The 14992-nt window shown below is 33.9% G+C and overlaps 1 protein-coding gene across 14 annotated transcripts in view; it reads left to right on the forward strand.

Moving 5' to 3' along the window:
• The window catches only part of CCDC171 (coiled-coil domain containing 171), a 545371-nt gene that overhangs the window by 279745 nt on the left and 250634 nt on the right, over positions 1 to 14992 (forward strand). The window lies entirely within an intron of this gene.

Genomic DNA, 14992 nt, shown 5'->3' on the forward strand with positions numbered 1-14992 from the left:
TGATGAAATTTGGGCTCACTTAAGACTAAAAAAAATTTCTACATTTGAAATATAGTGTTTGGGGAGTTTTAAAAAATGAATGTATAGTGACATAAAGGAATAAGTAAACATTTAAACTTTTCCTCCAACAGTGAGATTCAGAAGGTTACCAATAATTGGAATGTCTTTTTAATTTTTTCTTTGGTTTAATTACAGCAGATTAGGGTGACTTATAAAGAAAACCAGTATCATTTTGCTATTCAGCTGTTGACCCATTTCATATGCTACATTCAGCAGAAGAAAGAGTTAGCATTAACAAATAGACGTATGGCTCTGATCTGATTTCTCACCTTCTTTTGGTCTTAGCTCAAGTGTCAGCATCCAAATAAAGCCTTTGTAACCATGGTATTCAAAATCACAACCATCAACCCTCCTTGCCCTCTGAAAAAACCCTCTCTCTGTTTCTCTTTTGCTCCCTATTTTCTGTCTCCCTTCTAGCTTTCTTATTTTATTTTTTCCCTCTAGCAGCTATCATCAAAACTGACATATGGTGCATTTTATTTATTTGCTTATTGTGTGTTTGCTCCTTACCCTCAGTAGAATATAAGTTCTATAAAGAAAAGCAGTTTTCAGTGTTTGCTTCATTGCTGTGAAGACATTCAGTTTCAGGAGTAGTTTGGCTTATAGTAGGTGTTCAATAAATATTTATTGAGTGAAAAATACTAGTAATTTATCCAATAAATGTAAAAAGGCAGTTATTTGGGACCTGAGTTGTGAGTTCAATTTTTTAAATGACTTTGTTAATTTCTTAATGAGAGATTAGTAAATTTGACCTCCACCACGATAAATTAAAATGAAGAGGAAACTTTTTAAAATTTTGGAGTATTTGGAATTTATTCTAGCCTTTCTCTGAAACATACTCACATTTCTTCCTGCTAACTCTGATTTGATTGGTTAATATTATATTTTACTGTTGTATCAGCTTTGTTGGGTTGTACTATTGTTTATAATTTTTTACTATTATTTAATATTAAAACAATGACTTGTATTTTAAGAAGACCAAACTTGGTAAGGTGAGATCGTTTTTCCATGGGTTCAAAAAATTTTTGCCAATTGTTATGCTACTGGTATCTTAATGAAAGTGTGTTTAATATACCTCACAGTCATAACAAAACTCTACTTCTCAAACATTTTTCTCCTTTGAACATATCTGCAGGATATACTCATCATTTCATTTAGAAGAGGTGGTTCACCTGATAGTGATTTTTCATCTATAGATGTGAAAAATTCCCCCAGGTGATTCTGATGTATCCTTTTAGGAGAATGTAGCCCAATTCTATGTCTTGACAGGATGTGTTCTCTCCTATCTTTTCCCTTAGTTGAGAATCACTGTTTTAAAAATAATAAACTTGTATAATGATTTATATTTTTAAAATATATTTGTATATGCATTTACTAACTTGAACTTTTTAAGAACTCCCTAAAGGAAGGAGAAAAACAAACTTTTGTCTTTGTATTTCATAGGTGAGAGGCAGTATTGTTTCATGGATAAAAGTATGGGTTCTGGAGTTATATCCATTAGGAATACTCTCATGTGTAAATAACAGAAAATCGGACAAGCACAACTTAAAAAAATAGAGGAATGCAGATATCTCTTTGACCTATTAATTTCATTTTCTTTGGATATATACCCAATTGTGGGATTGCTGGATCATGAGATAGTTCTAGTTTTAATTTTTTGAGGAAACCTCATGCTGTTTTCCATGACTGTACTAATTTACATTTCCACAACCAGCATGTGCACAGATTCCTTTTTCTCCACATCTTCACCAACACTTATCTTTTGTTTTTTGTTATTAGCCATTTTAACAGGAGTGAGGTGATATCTCACTGTGGTTTTCATTTGCATTTTCCCAATGATTAATGATATTGAGCATTTTTTCATATACCTGTCCATTTGCATGTCTTCTTTTGAGAAATGTCTACCTAAGTCTTTTGCCAATTTAAAAAATCAGGTTATTTGTTTTTTTGTTGTTGTTTGAGGTCGTTACATATTTTGGATATTAATCCCTTGTCAGATGGATAGCTTGCAAATATTTTCTCCCATCCTGTATATTGTCTCTTCACTGTATTGTTTCCTTTGCTGTGCAGAAGCTTTTTAGTTTGATTTAATCCCATTTGTCTATTTTTGCTTTTATTGCCCATAATTTTTAAGATCATATCCCAAAAAATCATTGCCAAGACCAATGGCATGGAGTTTCCCCACTATGCTTTCTTCTAGTAGTTTCAGAGTTGTGATATCTGCACTTCTATGTTTGTCACAGTACTGTTCACAATAGCCAAGATATATAATCAGCCCAAGTATCCATCAATGGATGGATGGATAAAGGAAATATGGTATATATACACAATAAATACTATTCAGTCATAAAAAAGAACAAAATTTTGTCATTTATGACAATGTGGATGACTCTGTAGGACATTATATTAAATGAAATAAGCTAGGCACAGAAAGACAAATACTGCATGTCACTCATATGTAGAATCTAAAAAAGTAATTTTGTAGTAGAGAACAGATTGGTGGTTACCAGAGGCTGGAGTGGTTAGGGGAGAGGAAGCAATGGGGAGATGTTGGTCAGAGAATATGTAATTACAGTTAGATGGAGGAAATAAGTTCTAGATCTCTATTGTGCAACATGGTGACTATAGTTAATAAAGACATATTATATTCTTGAAAAATGCAAAGAGTGGATTTTAAGTGTTCCCACCATAAAAATGATAACTATGTGAGGTATTACATTTGCTAATTAGCTAGGTTTAATAATTTTACCATGTATGTATACTTCAAAACATGTACATGATAAATACATGCAATTTCATCTGTCGATTAAAAAAATAGAAAACTGATTTTTCTCACGTAGCAGGAAGTCTAGAAGTAGGTGGTTACTGTTATTAGTGGCTCAAAGCCTCTGTGATGGAAAGAAGAAACCGAGAAAGACCATGGTGGAAGAAAGCAAAGGCAAGAGAGGTCTAATATAAGAATGGTTCAGAGAAAAAGGAAGAGGTCAGACTTTGTTCTTTGTCCTAAGAGGAGAGACAAGGTCACTGAAAAATTTTAAAGGAGGAAGGAGCTTGGATTTCCATTTTTAAAAAGATTACTTTGGCTCCAGTGTGAGGAACCAGTTAGACATGAAGAACAAGAGAAAATGGTGTGACTGAAATGATTCCTCGTTTTTTGCGTTTGGAAGTGGATTAATGGTCTAATTTACTGATAAAGAAAACAATGGAATTATTTTATCAGTAAATTTTTATCAGTAAAACATGGGGGGATATTATGAATTTAGTTTTGAGTATGTTTTAGTTTATGAATTTAGTTTTGAGTATGTTGAGTTTGAATTTCCCTTAATCTAATGTTTGAGAATATTAATATCTACTGACATAGATGGTTTGAGCATCTGTAGATCGTTTGAGGTAGTACTTTGTACCATCACATCTGAAAAGCACCGAATGAGTGCAAATTTTCTTTCCTTTGGAACTCACACATCTCTGTGTTCCTTATTACATAGACCATTTTCTACCTGTGTGTAGCAATATGGCAATAATCATTAAGTGGACATTATTTGAGGGAGGAGACAGAGGTGAATAAGACATGGTCTCTGCCCTGGTGAGTTCCTCCTCTAGCTGGGTGAACAGAGACATAAGCAAATCACAAAAATAGGCATAAAAAAATCTGTGTATGCACAGATAAGAGACAAGTACATTCTGTTTAACATTGTCAGAAGAAGGGCTGAGTAGATAATATATTTGTAGGAGTCTCTGAATAATGTATAGCAATGGGACACCTTGTAAAGTGGGAAGAGCAATCAAAATATATATTTTATGTTGATTTAAGGCTTGGATATTTTGGATAGTACATATGTTTAATTAATGAAATTATGACTTTTGTATAATAGGACATGTATTGTTATTTTGGATCCATTCCCTCTCTCTATTAAAGACACCCAACTCACCCAAACAGCCTGTACTCAGTGAGCCCAAGACTGCTTGCAATAGTCATCCCAAACTTCACCTTCATTGGTTCCCAGTCCATTCTTGCACCATCCAGTTCCAGCTTTTTACTTTGTAATCTGATTTGATTCCACTTCTGACCATTTTGTTCTTGATGCTCCTATTTGGTCTACCTAATATTTTTATTTTGGCCATTCTCAAAACTTTATTAACCAGCTGTCTCCTCTAGCACCTACTCCACCTGCTATTTCCCCCTTCTCACAGAGGCTTTAGAATCAGGCAGGCCTGAATATACATTCTGGCACTGTTATTCATCAGCCGTTCAAACACTCTAAGCATCAATTTTGATATTTGTAATATATAGATGAAAATGCCCACATTGTAGGGTTGTTATGGGGATGAAACAAGGACACAGTGTCTGGCATATTAGTAGGTGATCAACAAATATTAGTTCTCTTATCTGTGTGTAAAAAGATTCTCTGATAGTTATATATCTTTCCTACAGCTAAGTTGTACATATAACATTAAGAAATACAAGTTAACTTGAGGACATATTTTTATTTGTAGGTGAAAGAACTAAAACAACCCTTATATTAGTGGTTTTAGCATATAATAAGTACAGTATTACCATTAATTGTTACTATTTATTTAACAAATCAAGGCAGCCAGTATATACTCATTGCTACTTATCCAGCCATTTCACCAGATAAAAAATATTCATTATTAATGAAAAAAACATGTCATGTCATTGTGATGCATATAAAGAGATTGATCATATTGTAGACGTGAATAATTATCTTTAAAAACTATCCCTCTTTAGGTAACATTTTCAGTTTTCTTAGCAACATCCAATAATAATGCTGGAGATCATGTAAAATTTCTCATCAATTGTATACTTGACAGTACTTTAACTTTTCTGGTATGTTGGTCTTTGGCCCGTTAACCTAAGAACTGCTCTAGAGCTTTTATCTTGAGTTATAATAACTAGAAAGGACTTTGAGTAAAGAGATTTTGAGTCCCATATAGCCCAGTAGAGAACAGTACAGCAATCAGAACCAATTGCTTGTGGGTGTTTGGAGACCAGCACGCCTACAGCTATGGAGAAACATGATGCTTCAAGCTTGAAACATAGAATGCCAAACCCAAATACTTTGCTGTGAGTTATGATGCTGCAAACTACGGTACTGATTTGCTTCATTTCCACCCTGTGTATAAACAGTATGTTTTTAATTTTATAGGACTTTATTTATGAGGAAATAATAAATTGCAACTCAGAGGACCATCCCTATCTTTGTAGGAGAAATATCTTTACATCATTGTTCAGATTATGTCAGATTTGATACTTGTCATGTGGTATTATATTCTTAATAAAAAAGGTGAACTGTTTAGATACTTTGGTTCTAGATACTTTGGTTCAGTTAAGATGAAAAAAAAAAAAGAATTCTCTTTCTCTTAAATTCCAAAATAATATTTCACCACATTTATTTTCATTATATTTTATGGATCACAGAGAGATCATTTGTTAATATTAGTGTTGTGTGAATAGAGAAACTGATACAGAATTCAAGTATTTTTCTCCAGGTAAGTTGCTTCTATAAACATTCAAATACTTTAATTGATTATTGGTATTCATTATTGAGTTTTTAGACCTTTGAGAATATTTTTTGAAACAGACAGTTTGTTGAGAGAAGTTATACAGTGCACTTCAATGGTATAAAGTACAGATTCTGGAGTTCAACTCCCTGGCTTTTAATTGGGAACCAATCAGATTACAAGCCAAGACCTCTGATTCCCTGTCAGATGCTTTCCAATGAGACTGCAATGTGGAATAAGACAAATCTTTACCATCATGGCACTTCAAATATAGTGGCGAATACAACCATTTTACAAGTAATTAAAAGAGGGCTGTTAAAATGCAAGCACAGATTGCTTTCAGAGCACATAACTGAGGGACTTCACTTGGGCCTGAATGAGGAAAGGCCTGCTTGAGGAATTGAAATCTCAGTTGAAAAAATGAAGATTAAGTCAGAGTTGACATGAGAAAGCATGGGGAGCTCAAGGGACTAAAGGATGTTTAGCATGGCTGCAGCAGAGCACATTAGATGGAGAATTGTGAGAGATGACACCGGAGGAAAAGGGGCCAGCTGTGTGGCATATAATCTGTGATAAATTTCACTGTTTGAGAAACTCTCTCTGATATCTCTGAAAACTACATTATAAAACATTTACTCCTTTTGCTTAATTTCCCTTATTCCAAATTTCCTTTTTTTCCCACTTCTTCCCAAAATTCACCTACATTTTATGCCCTAAGAGCACTCATTTTACCCTTTTGCTAAATACTGTAGAGTTTCATTAAATTATCTCATATTTTTATTGTCACTGCCAGCTCTGGCCTTTGTATATTAGTAGAGCTGAATACGGAAAACATGAAATATCAAAACATGCCTAGTCAACATGCAAACATATATATTTTTAATCCGTGGCATATATTTCCAAACTTTTAAGGGTTTCTCTTATTCTAGAAACTCAAGAGTTGTTTGTGTAGGAAATGGGGGCCTGGAGGTATTAATACATATTCCAGTGGCCTTGTGCCTTCTTTCTAGAATTTTGTTTTATGTAGTGCAATTTAAGAAGATCTACTTTCATGATGGTGACTAACCCAAATCCTGATAGTGACTTTTAGGACATGATATAAATTTTATATTTATATAAATATAAGTATACATTCATATAATGTAAAAACATTATATATTAGGTATATATTTGCATATAAGCATAAACATTAATACATATTTGTATAGCTCTATTCTTCAGTGATGAAGTTTTACAAGGTTGGAGCGAGAAGTGACAGAAATAAAATTTCAAAATGATCAATACAATTGATTAGTAATCAAGTTGCAGAAAATATGGATAGTAACTGGAAACATAATGCAGTAATACTATTAGTTTTTCAAAGAATGGCAGCAACTAACTATACTTTGGAGTATCTCCCCTACTATTTTATCTTTTTTACTAAATTGAATTCTTTAAGGGTCTCAGTTATCTATTAAACATTTGCACTTTGATTTTCTGCAAACACCTGACATTCACTGAGGTCCCAAACTGAACACTTTTTTTTTTTCTTTGAAACATAGTCTCATTCTTTCGCCCAGGCTGGAGTGCAGTGGTACAATCTCGACTCACTGCAGCCTCCACCTCCCAGGTTCAAGTGATTCTCTGGCCTAGCCTCCCGAGTAGCTGGGACTACAGGCGCATGCCACCACCCCCGGCTATTTTTTTGTATTTTTAGTGACGGGGTTTCACCGTGTTAGCCAAGATGGTCTTGATCTTCTGACCTCGTGATCCACCGGCCTCAGACTCCCAAAGTGCTGGGATTACAGGCATGAGCCACCGCGCCTGGCCCTGAACACTTTTTTCAACACTTCCATGCCCCCTTTTTCTGAATTCTACTTTGCCTACGTTGCTTGTCTCTGAAATAACTGTCTACCTTGTAGCCCAAGGAAGATTCCTTAACTTTTATTCCACTTTCCTTCTATCACCAATATTTAATCTATTGCTAGGCCTTACTGTTTCTACCACTACAAATCTCTTAGACCCATCTTTTATTTCTATATTTATGGTCACATGACCATTTCTCTGGACTATTGCAGTCGTCTTCCAGTACGTTTTCTCTTATTTAGTCTTTTCTCTTCTATCCTCTCTGCCACATTAGTGCCAGAGTCATCATTCCAAAACATAGATATAGTCATGTTATAGCATTACTCAAAACATTTCCAAACTTTTAAAGGTTTCTCATATTCTAGAAACTCAAGAGTTTTTTTTTCTTTCTTTACAGTTTCCTCATAATAAAGTATGAGTTTTTTTTTTTTTTTAACCATTGACATTCTATCATATTCTGATTCCTTCTTGTTTTTTAGACCATTGTTCATTTGGCAGAAGTAAGAGTTCCTTTGTGCTGATCATTTATCATTGTATTTACATGTTCGAGTTCTGTATAGTAGTCTGACTTATAAAACCAGTTAGTTGTGTATGTATTACTATATTGTGAGTCTTTCAGGTGATGTCTTAGTCATTTTTATAATCCATTATAATGATCTGACTTTAATAAATGCTGGTCAATTTTAATTGAAATTAATTAGAATATCACTCCTTTCATAATATTTGTTTGAACTGTACTTCTTATTGGACATACAGCTTTGCACAAACCATGATTCCCTCCAAACTTTTTCCACATCAGATTTTCTTTAATTTCCATTAAACTGCTATGTGTTACTCTGTGTTAGCACTTAATAAAAATGAATAGCATAATTTAAGTATTATTCTATATATGGTAAAAATTTTAAGTAAATACTTTCAAATAATATAAATTGGATATTTTTCTTCTCATTACTTTTCCTAAAAAAAGAAGACAACACAAAATTATTTGCAACAAAGAAGATTTTTTTCAACATACCACTTAAATGATTTTGTCAGATATTTTGGCACCCCTACCTCTGTGTATTTACTTAGAGGTAGAGGTACATAAAATAACCATCTTAATACTTTTTACTCACATGCTAAGTAGTCAGTAAGTGTTTGTTAGTGACAATGATATACAAAGTTAAAATGAACTCTACCTAGGCCTAGCAAAAAGTAAGAGAAACTGAGGTCTAACTTACATAAATCGGTAGAAAGTTTATATTCAAAAATATGTTTCTTGAAGTCTTCCCTCATGCTATATAGAGAAATTAGCTAAAAATGGATCAAAGACCTACATGTAAGAGCTAAAACTATAAAAAAAAATTTTAAATTGTGTTTTCAAACTGATGCATTATAATTGTACATATATCCAGGGTATAATTTGATGTTTTGATACATTTTTATGTTGTATAATGATCCAGTCAGGGTAGTTAGTGTATCCATAATCTCATGCATTTATCATTTCTTTGTGGTGAGAACATTCAAAAGCCTCTCTTCTGGCTGTTTTTTAACATATACCATTTTACCATTAACCATAGTCACATCCATGCAATAAATATTGGAGTGCTGTTATCTCTTTGATCTACTGATTCCATTTCCTTTGGATATTTACCCAGTAGTGGTATTTCTGGGTCATATGGTAATTCTGTTTTTAACTTTTTGAGGAAACTCCATACTGTTTTCCATTAATAGCTGTACTACTTTATAATCCTACCAACAGTGTGTAAGCGTTCCCTTTTTCTCCACATCCTTGAAAAAAACCCAACATTTGTTTTCTTTTGCCTTTTTGGTAATAATGATTGTAACTGAAATGAGAATATATCTCAACGCAGAGAAGATATCTGCATTTTCCTGATGATTTTTTTCATATGCCTGTTATATACTCATATGTCTTCTTTTGAGAAATGTCTATTCAGGTCTTTTGCCTATTTTTAAATTGGGTTATTTCTTTCTTTTCTTTCTTCTTTTTTTTTTTGCTGTTGAGTTGTTTGAGTTTCTTATATATTCTGGATATTAAACCCTTTGAGAGATGTATAATTTACATATATTTTTTGCAATTCTATATGTTGTCTTTTTAATTCTGTCAGTATACTGTTCCCTTTGCTGTGCAAAAGCTGTTTCATTTGATATAATCACATTTGTCAATTTTTGCTTTTGTTGCCTGTGCTTTTGATGTCTGACTTGAAAAACTCTTGCCCAACCCAGAATCATGAAGCATTTCTCCTGTTTTCTTCTAGAACTCTTATAGCTTTGCATTTTACATTTAAATCTGTAATCCATTTTGAGTTGATTTTTTGATATGGTAAGAGGTAGGGGATCTAATGCCATTCTTTTACATGTGGATATTTAGTTTTCCCAACACCATTTACTGAAAAGATTATCCTTTCCCCAGTGTGTGTGCTTAGCACTTTAGGTACATGAATTTATTTCTGAGTTGTATGTTCAGTTCCGTTTGTCTGTGTGTCTGTTTTTATGCCAGTACCATGCTGTTTTTTGCCTACTCTAGCTTTGTAGTATGTTTTGAAGTCAGGTAGTATGATGCCTGCAGCTTTGTTTTATTTGCTCAGAATTGTTTTGGCTATTCAGGGTTTTTGTGTGTGTATGTGATTGCACATGAATTTTAGGATTTATTTTTTCTATTTCTGTGAAGAATGTCATTGATCTTTTGATAGGGACTGCATTACATCTGTAGATCACTTTGGGTAGTATGGCCGTTTTAACAAGATTAATTCTTCCAGACTATGAACCCGAGATATCTTTTCATTTATTTGTATACTCTTCATTTTCTTTTATTAAAATTTATGGTGGTCAGTATATTTTTCACATCTTGGTTACATTGCTTCATAGATATCTTACTTTTTTGTAGCTATTACAAATGGAATTGTTTTCCTGATTTCTCTTTCAGATAATTCACTATTTGGATATAAAAATGCTGCTAATTTTTTATATTGATTTTGTATCCTGAAACTTTACTGAATTTATTAGTTGTAACAGGTTTTTTTTTGGTGGAGTTTTTGGGGTTTTCTATGTATAAGATCATGTTTTCTGCAAACAGGGACAACTTGACATCCTCCTTTACAATTTAGGTACCTTTTGTTTCTTTTTGCCTAATTGCTCTGGCTAGGATTTCCAATACTTTGTTGAATAGAAGTAGTGAACGTGGGTGCCCTTCTTTTCTTCCTGATCTTAGGGGGAAAAACATCTTTTCCCCATAAAATATGATATTAGCTGTGGGTTTCCCATAAGGCCTTTATTGTTTTGAGGTACGTATCTTTTATTCCTCCCTTGTTGAGTGATTTTTATCATGACAGATGTTGATTTTTGTCATCATTTTTCTGTGTCTATTAAAATGATCATATAGTTTTTGTCTTTACATATTAATGTGGTACATCACATTTATGGATTTGTGTATATTAAACCATCCTTGCATCCCCATGATGAATTCTATTTATCACAGTGAATAATCTTTTTAATGTGCTGTTGAGTTTGGTTTGATAGTATCTTGTTGGGAAAGTTTGCCACTATGTTTATCAGGGATATTGGCTTGTAGTTTTGTTTGTTTGTTTGTTTGTTTTTGTTTCTGTTTTTTTGTCTGTGTGTTCTTGTGCAATTCTGGAATCGGGATAATGCTGACCTCATAAAATGAATTTAAAAGTTTTTCCTTCTCTTCAGTTTTCTGGAATAGTTTGAGAAGAATTTTTATTTATTCTTCTTTAAATATTAGCTAGATTTCAGCTGTAAAGTCATCAAGTCCTGAACTTTTCTTTGGTGGAAGGTGTTTTATTACTGATTCAGTTTCCTCACTTGTTATTGTTATTGTTCAGATTTTCTATTTCTTCATAATTTAATCTTGGAAGGTTGTATGCATCCAGGCATTTATCCATTTCTTCTCTGTGATCAAATTTTTTGCTATAGATGTTCATAGTAGTAGCTTATGATCTCTTTTGTTTCTGTGGTATCAATTGTAATATCTTCTTTTTCATCTCTGATATTATTTATTTTTCTCTCCTTTTCTTTGTCTTGCTAAAGGTTTGCCAATTGTGTTTACTTTTTCAAAAAAACAGTGCTTCAGTTTATTGATCTTTTAAATTATTTTTCTTGGTCTCTATTTTTAATAATTATTTCCATCCTTCTATCAATTCTGGGCTTAGTTCATTCTCATTTTTCTAATTCTTGGAGGTGCATCATTAGGTTGTTTATTAGAAATCTTTCTTCTTTTTTAAGGTAGATGTTTATTGCTATAAGCTTTCCTGCAAGAATGGCTTTTGTGTTGTCTCATAGATTTTGATATGGTATCTTTCTATTCTCATTTGTCTCAGGAAATTTAAAATTTCTCTCTTAATTTTCTTGAGCCCTTACCTCATACTACATGTGAAAATTAAGTCAAAATGGATTAAAAACCTACATATAAGGTCTAAAACTATAAACTGCTTAGTAAAACACATAGCAATAAATGTTCATGAGCTTGGATATGGCAATGGATTCTTAGATATCACACCAAAAGGATAAGTGACAAAAGAAAAAAATAAGTTGAACTTCTTCAAAATTAAAAGCATGGAAAGACTCTATCAAGACAGTGAAAAGAAAACCCATAGAATGGGAGAAAATAGGCCGAGGGCGGTGGCTCACGCCTGTAATCCCAGTACTTTGGGAGGCTGAGGCAGGTGGATCACGAGGTCAAGAGATCGAGACCATCCTGGTCACCATGGTGAAACCCCGTCTCTACTAAAAATACAAAAAATTAGCTGGACATGGTGGCGTGTGCCTGTAATCTCAGCTACTCAGGAGGCTGAGACAGGAGAATTGCCTGAACCCAGGAGGCGGAGGTCGTGGTGAGGGGAGATTGCACCATTGCACTCTAGCCTGGGTAACAAGAGTGAAACTCCGTCTCAAAAAAAAAAAAAAAAAAAGAATGGGAGAAAATATTTATAATTATATATCTAATTAATACCTAATATCTGTACTATACAAAGAACTCTTATAACTCAACAACAAAAAGATAATCTAATTTTTAAAAAATCTCAGAGGGCTTCAACAGCTAATTCTCTATAGAAGACATACTTTGGGAGGCTGAGGCAAGAGGATCGCTTGAGGCCAGGGAAACAAGCCTGGATAATGTAGTGAGACCCCATCTCTACAAAAACTAACAAAGATTAACTGGGCATGGTGGCATGGTGCTTGTAGTCCTGGCTACATGTGAGGCCAAGGTGAGAGGATTGCTTGAGCCTGGTTCAAGCTGCAGTTAGCTATGATCATGCCACCTCACTCCAGCCTAGGCAACAGTGTGAGACCCTGTCTCAAAAAAAAATTCAAATAAAAACCACAGTGAGATACCACTTTACACTCACTAGGATGGCCATAATTAAAGGAAAATAGCAAGCACTGAAAGGATGTAGAGAAATTAGAACCTTTATACATTGCTGTTGGGAATGTAAAGTGGTAAACTACTGTGGAAAATGATACCTCAATAAATTAAACTTGGAGTTTCCATATGACCCAGCAAATTCACTCCTACATATGTACCCCAAAGAATTGAAAATTGGCATTCATACAGATACTTGTATACAAATATTTATAGCAGCACTATTTACAAAGCCAAAAGGTGGAAACAAGCCATATGTCTATCAGTTGATGAATGGGTAAATGCCATATATCCAAACTGTGGACTAATAATATAATTCAGCTATAAGAAGGAATGAAGTACTGATATGTGTTACAACACAGATGCACTGTGAAATCATTACGCTAGTGAAAGAAGCCAGACACAAAAGGCCACATTTGTAAGATTCCATTTTATATGAAATATCCAGAATAGGCAAATCCATGGAGACAAGAAAGCACATTAGTGGTTGACAGAGGCTGGGGGAGGAGAGAATGGAGAGTGACTGTTTGATGAGTATGGGATTTCTTTCTGGGGTGATGAAAAGGTTCTGGAACTACATGGAGGTGATGGTTGCATAATGTGAATGTGCCTGATGACATTGAATTGTATACTTTAAAATTGCAAGAATGGTAAATTTTATGTGTGTTTTACCTCATTAAAATATTTCTTTGAGTTCTTGGATGATGTAGAATAGGCAGGTAGTTTGTTGCTTACACAGGATGGCAATATGTTGTATTGAAAAGAGCATGACAGGAAATTTGGGTTCTAGAGTGAACTTCGCTGTTGACTTATCCCAAAACTTTGGGCAATAAATTGGACTGTCTCCCTGGGTCTTGGTTTTCCTGGCCATAAAATGAAAGATTGCTATATGATGAAATCTAAATTCCCTGTCTGCTTTAAAATTCTTCTATTGAAGTTACAAATACTGATTTTGAATCCAAGATTCTAGCTATGTTTTGTCTTGTTACTGTGTCAGTTTACAAGAGAATAAGTATGTTTTAAAATTTATAATAATATAATTATATGTTGAATTTGATTATATTCAGCATATAATGTAAATGTAAATGTAAGCCATTTACAAATGTATACCAGTTATGTAAATCTCACACTGTGACTTGTAACTAGGTAGTCAATAAATCCCCAAAGTAATCAAAAAGTGTATTAGTGTATTTGTAAGGAGTATTTCCTTTTTTTATGCAACATTTTTTGATATTTAATATGTTAGGAATGTGAACTTTTAACTCGTCAGACTATTGTAACATATTTGAAAATTATAGTAATTTGATTAAAATGTTGCCTATAAGGCAAAAGTCTTAGTTAATAGAATCCATATGTAATTAAAAGGCAGAACTAAATGTAATCAGACTCAAGTGACTAGTGCCTTCATATTGATAGTTTTACAATGGCCTCGGGGGTTGAAAGTTTAAATGTTACAGAATGTAACAGCATTGCAGAAAACAACTTAGGCTGGCAGTTTAGCTGTTTGAAAGTCATCAGCGTAGTTACTTGATAAGATGTGACTGACACATTCTAGATTCTCATCATTTTATGAATAGGTACTGTTGGCAGATTGGTAGAAGGACGAGACTGGTGTGCTGGTGGAAAACCATGCTCTGCAGCACTGTGATATAAACAGACCCAGATGAAGGTCCATGCTAGAAGCCAAGCCTCAGCCTTTTTTTCTTTTTTAATAACAGAGTTGCTTAATTTGGGTGAATTCATTTGAATCATATGAAAGTTATAGACACAATATGTACCAAGCCACAAAAAAAGTTAAAGTTTTTTTCCTGAACTTAAAAATAATTATTTTCTCTGGACAGTTTTAAGAGTTGACATCCTGTGTTAGAGTTCTCTAATCATCACCAGCACAATTTACAATCAGAACACACAGAGAGCCAGTTCAGACCAGCTCATCTGTTGATCTTGGCAGAGACCCTACATCTCACTGTGTGCAGCTGCCACTTGAGAATTGAGGGGACTCAGCAGAGAGCGAGAGGAGGGTGGGATGCAAGGCTAGTCAAGGCATGAACACTTGGGCCTGCTCCATTTCAACAGTTGTATGTTGCTTCAAAAAATAGTCTTTTTTATTATACTGCCTCCCCCTATCCCCTTAACCTGAAATTAAATGAGGACCTCTCATGAGCCACTGCGCTCCAGGCATAA

Source organism: Saimiri boliviensis, chromosome 2 (assembly GCF_048565385.1).
Source record: "Saimiri boliviensis isolate mSaiBol1 chromosome 2, mSaiBol1.pri, whole genome shotgun sequence".
NCBI classification, from domain to species: domain Eukaryota; kingdom Metazoa; phylum Chordata; class Mammalia; order Primates; family Cebidae; genus Saimiri; species Saimiri boliviensis.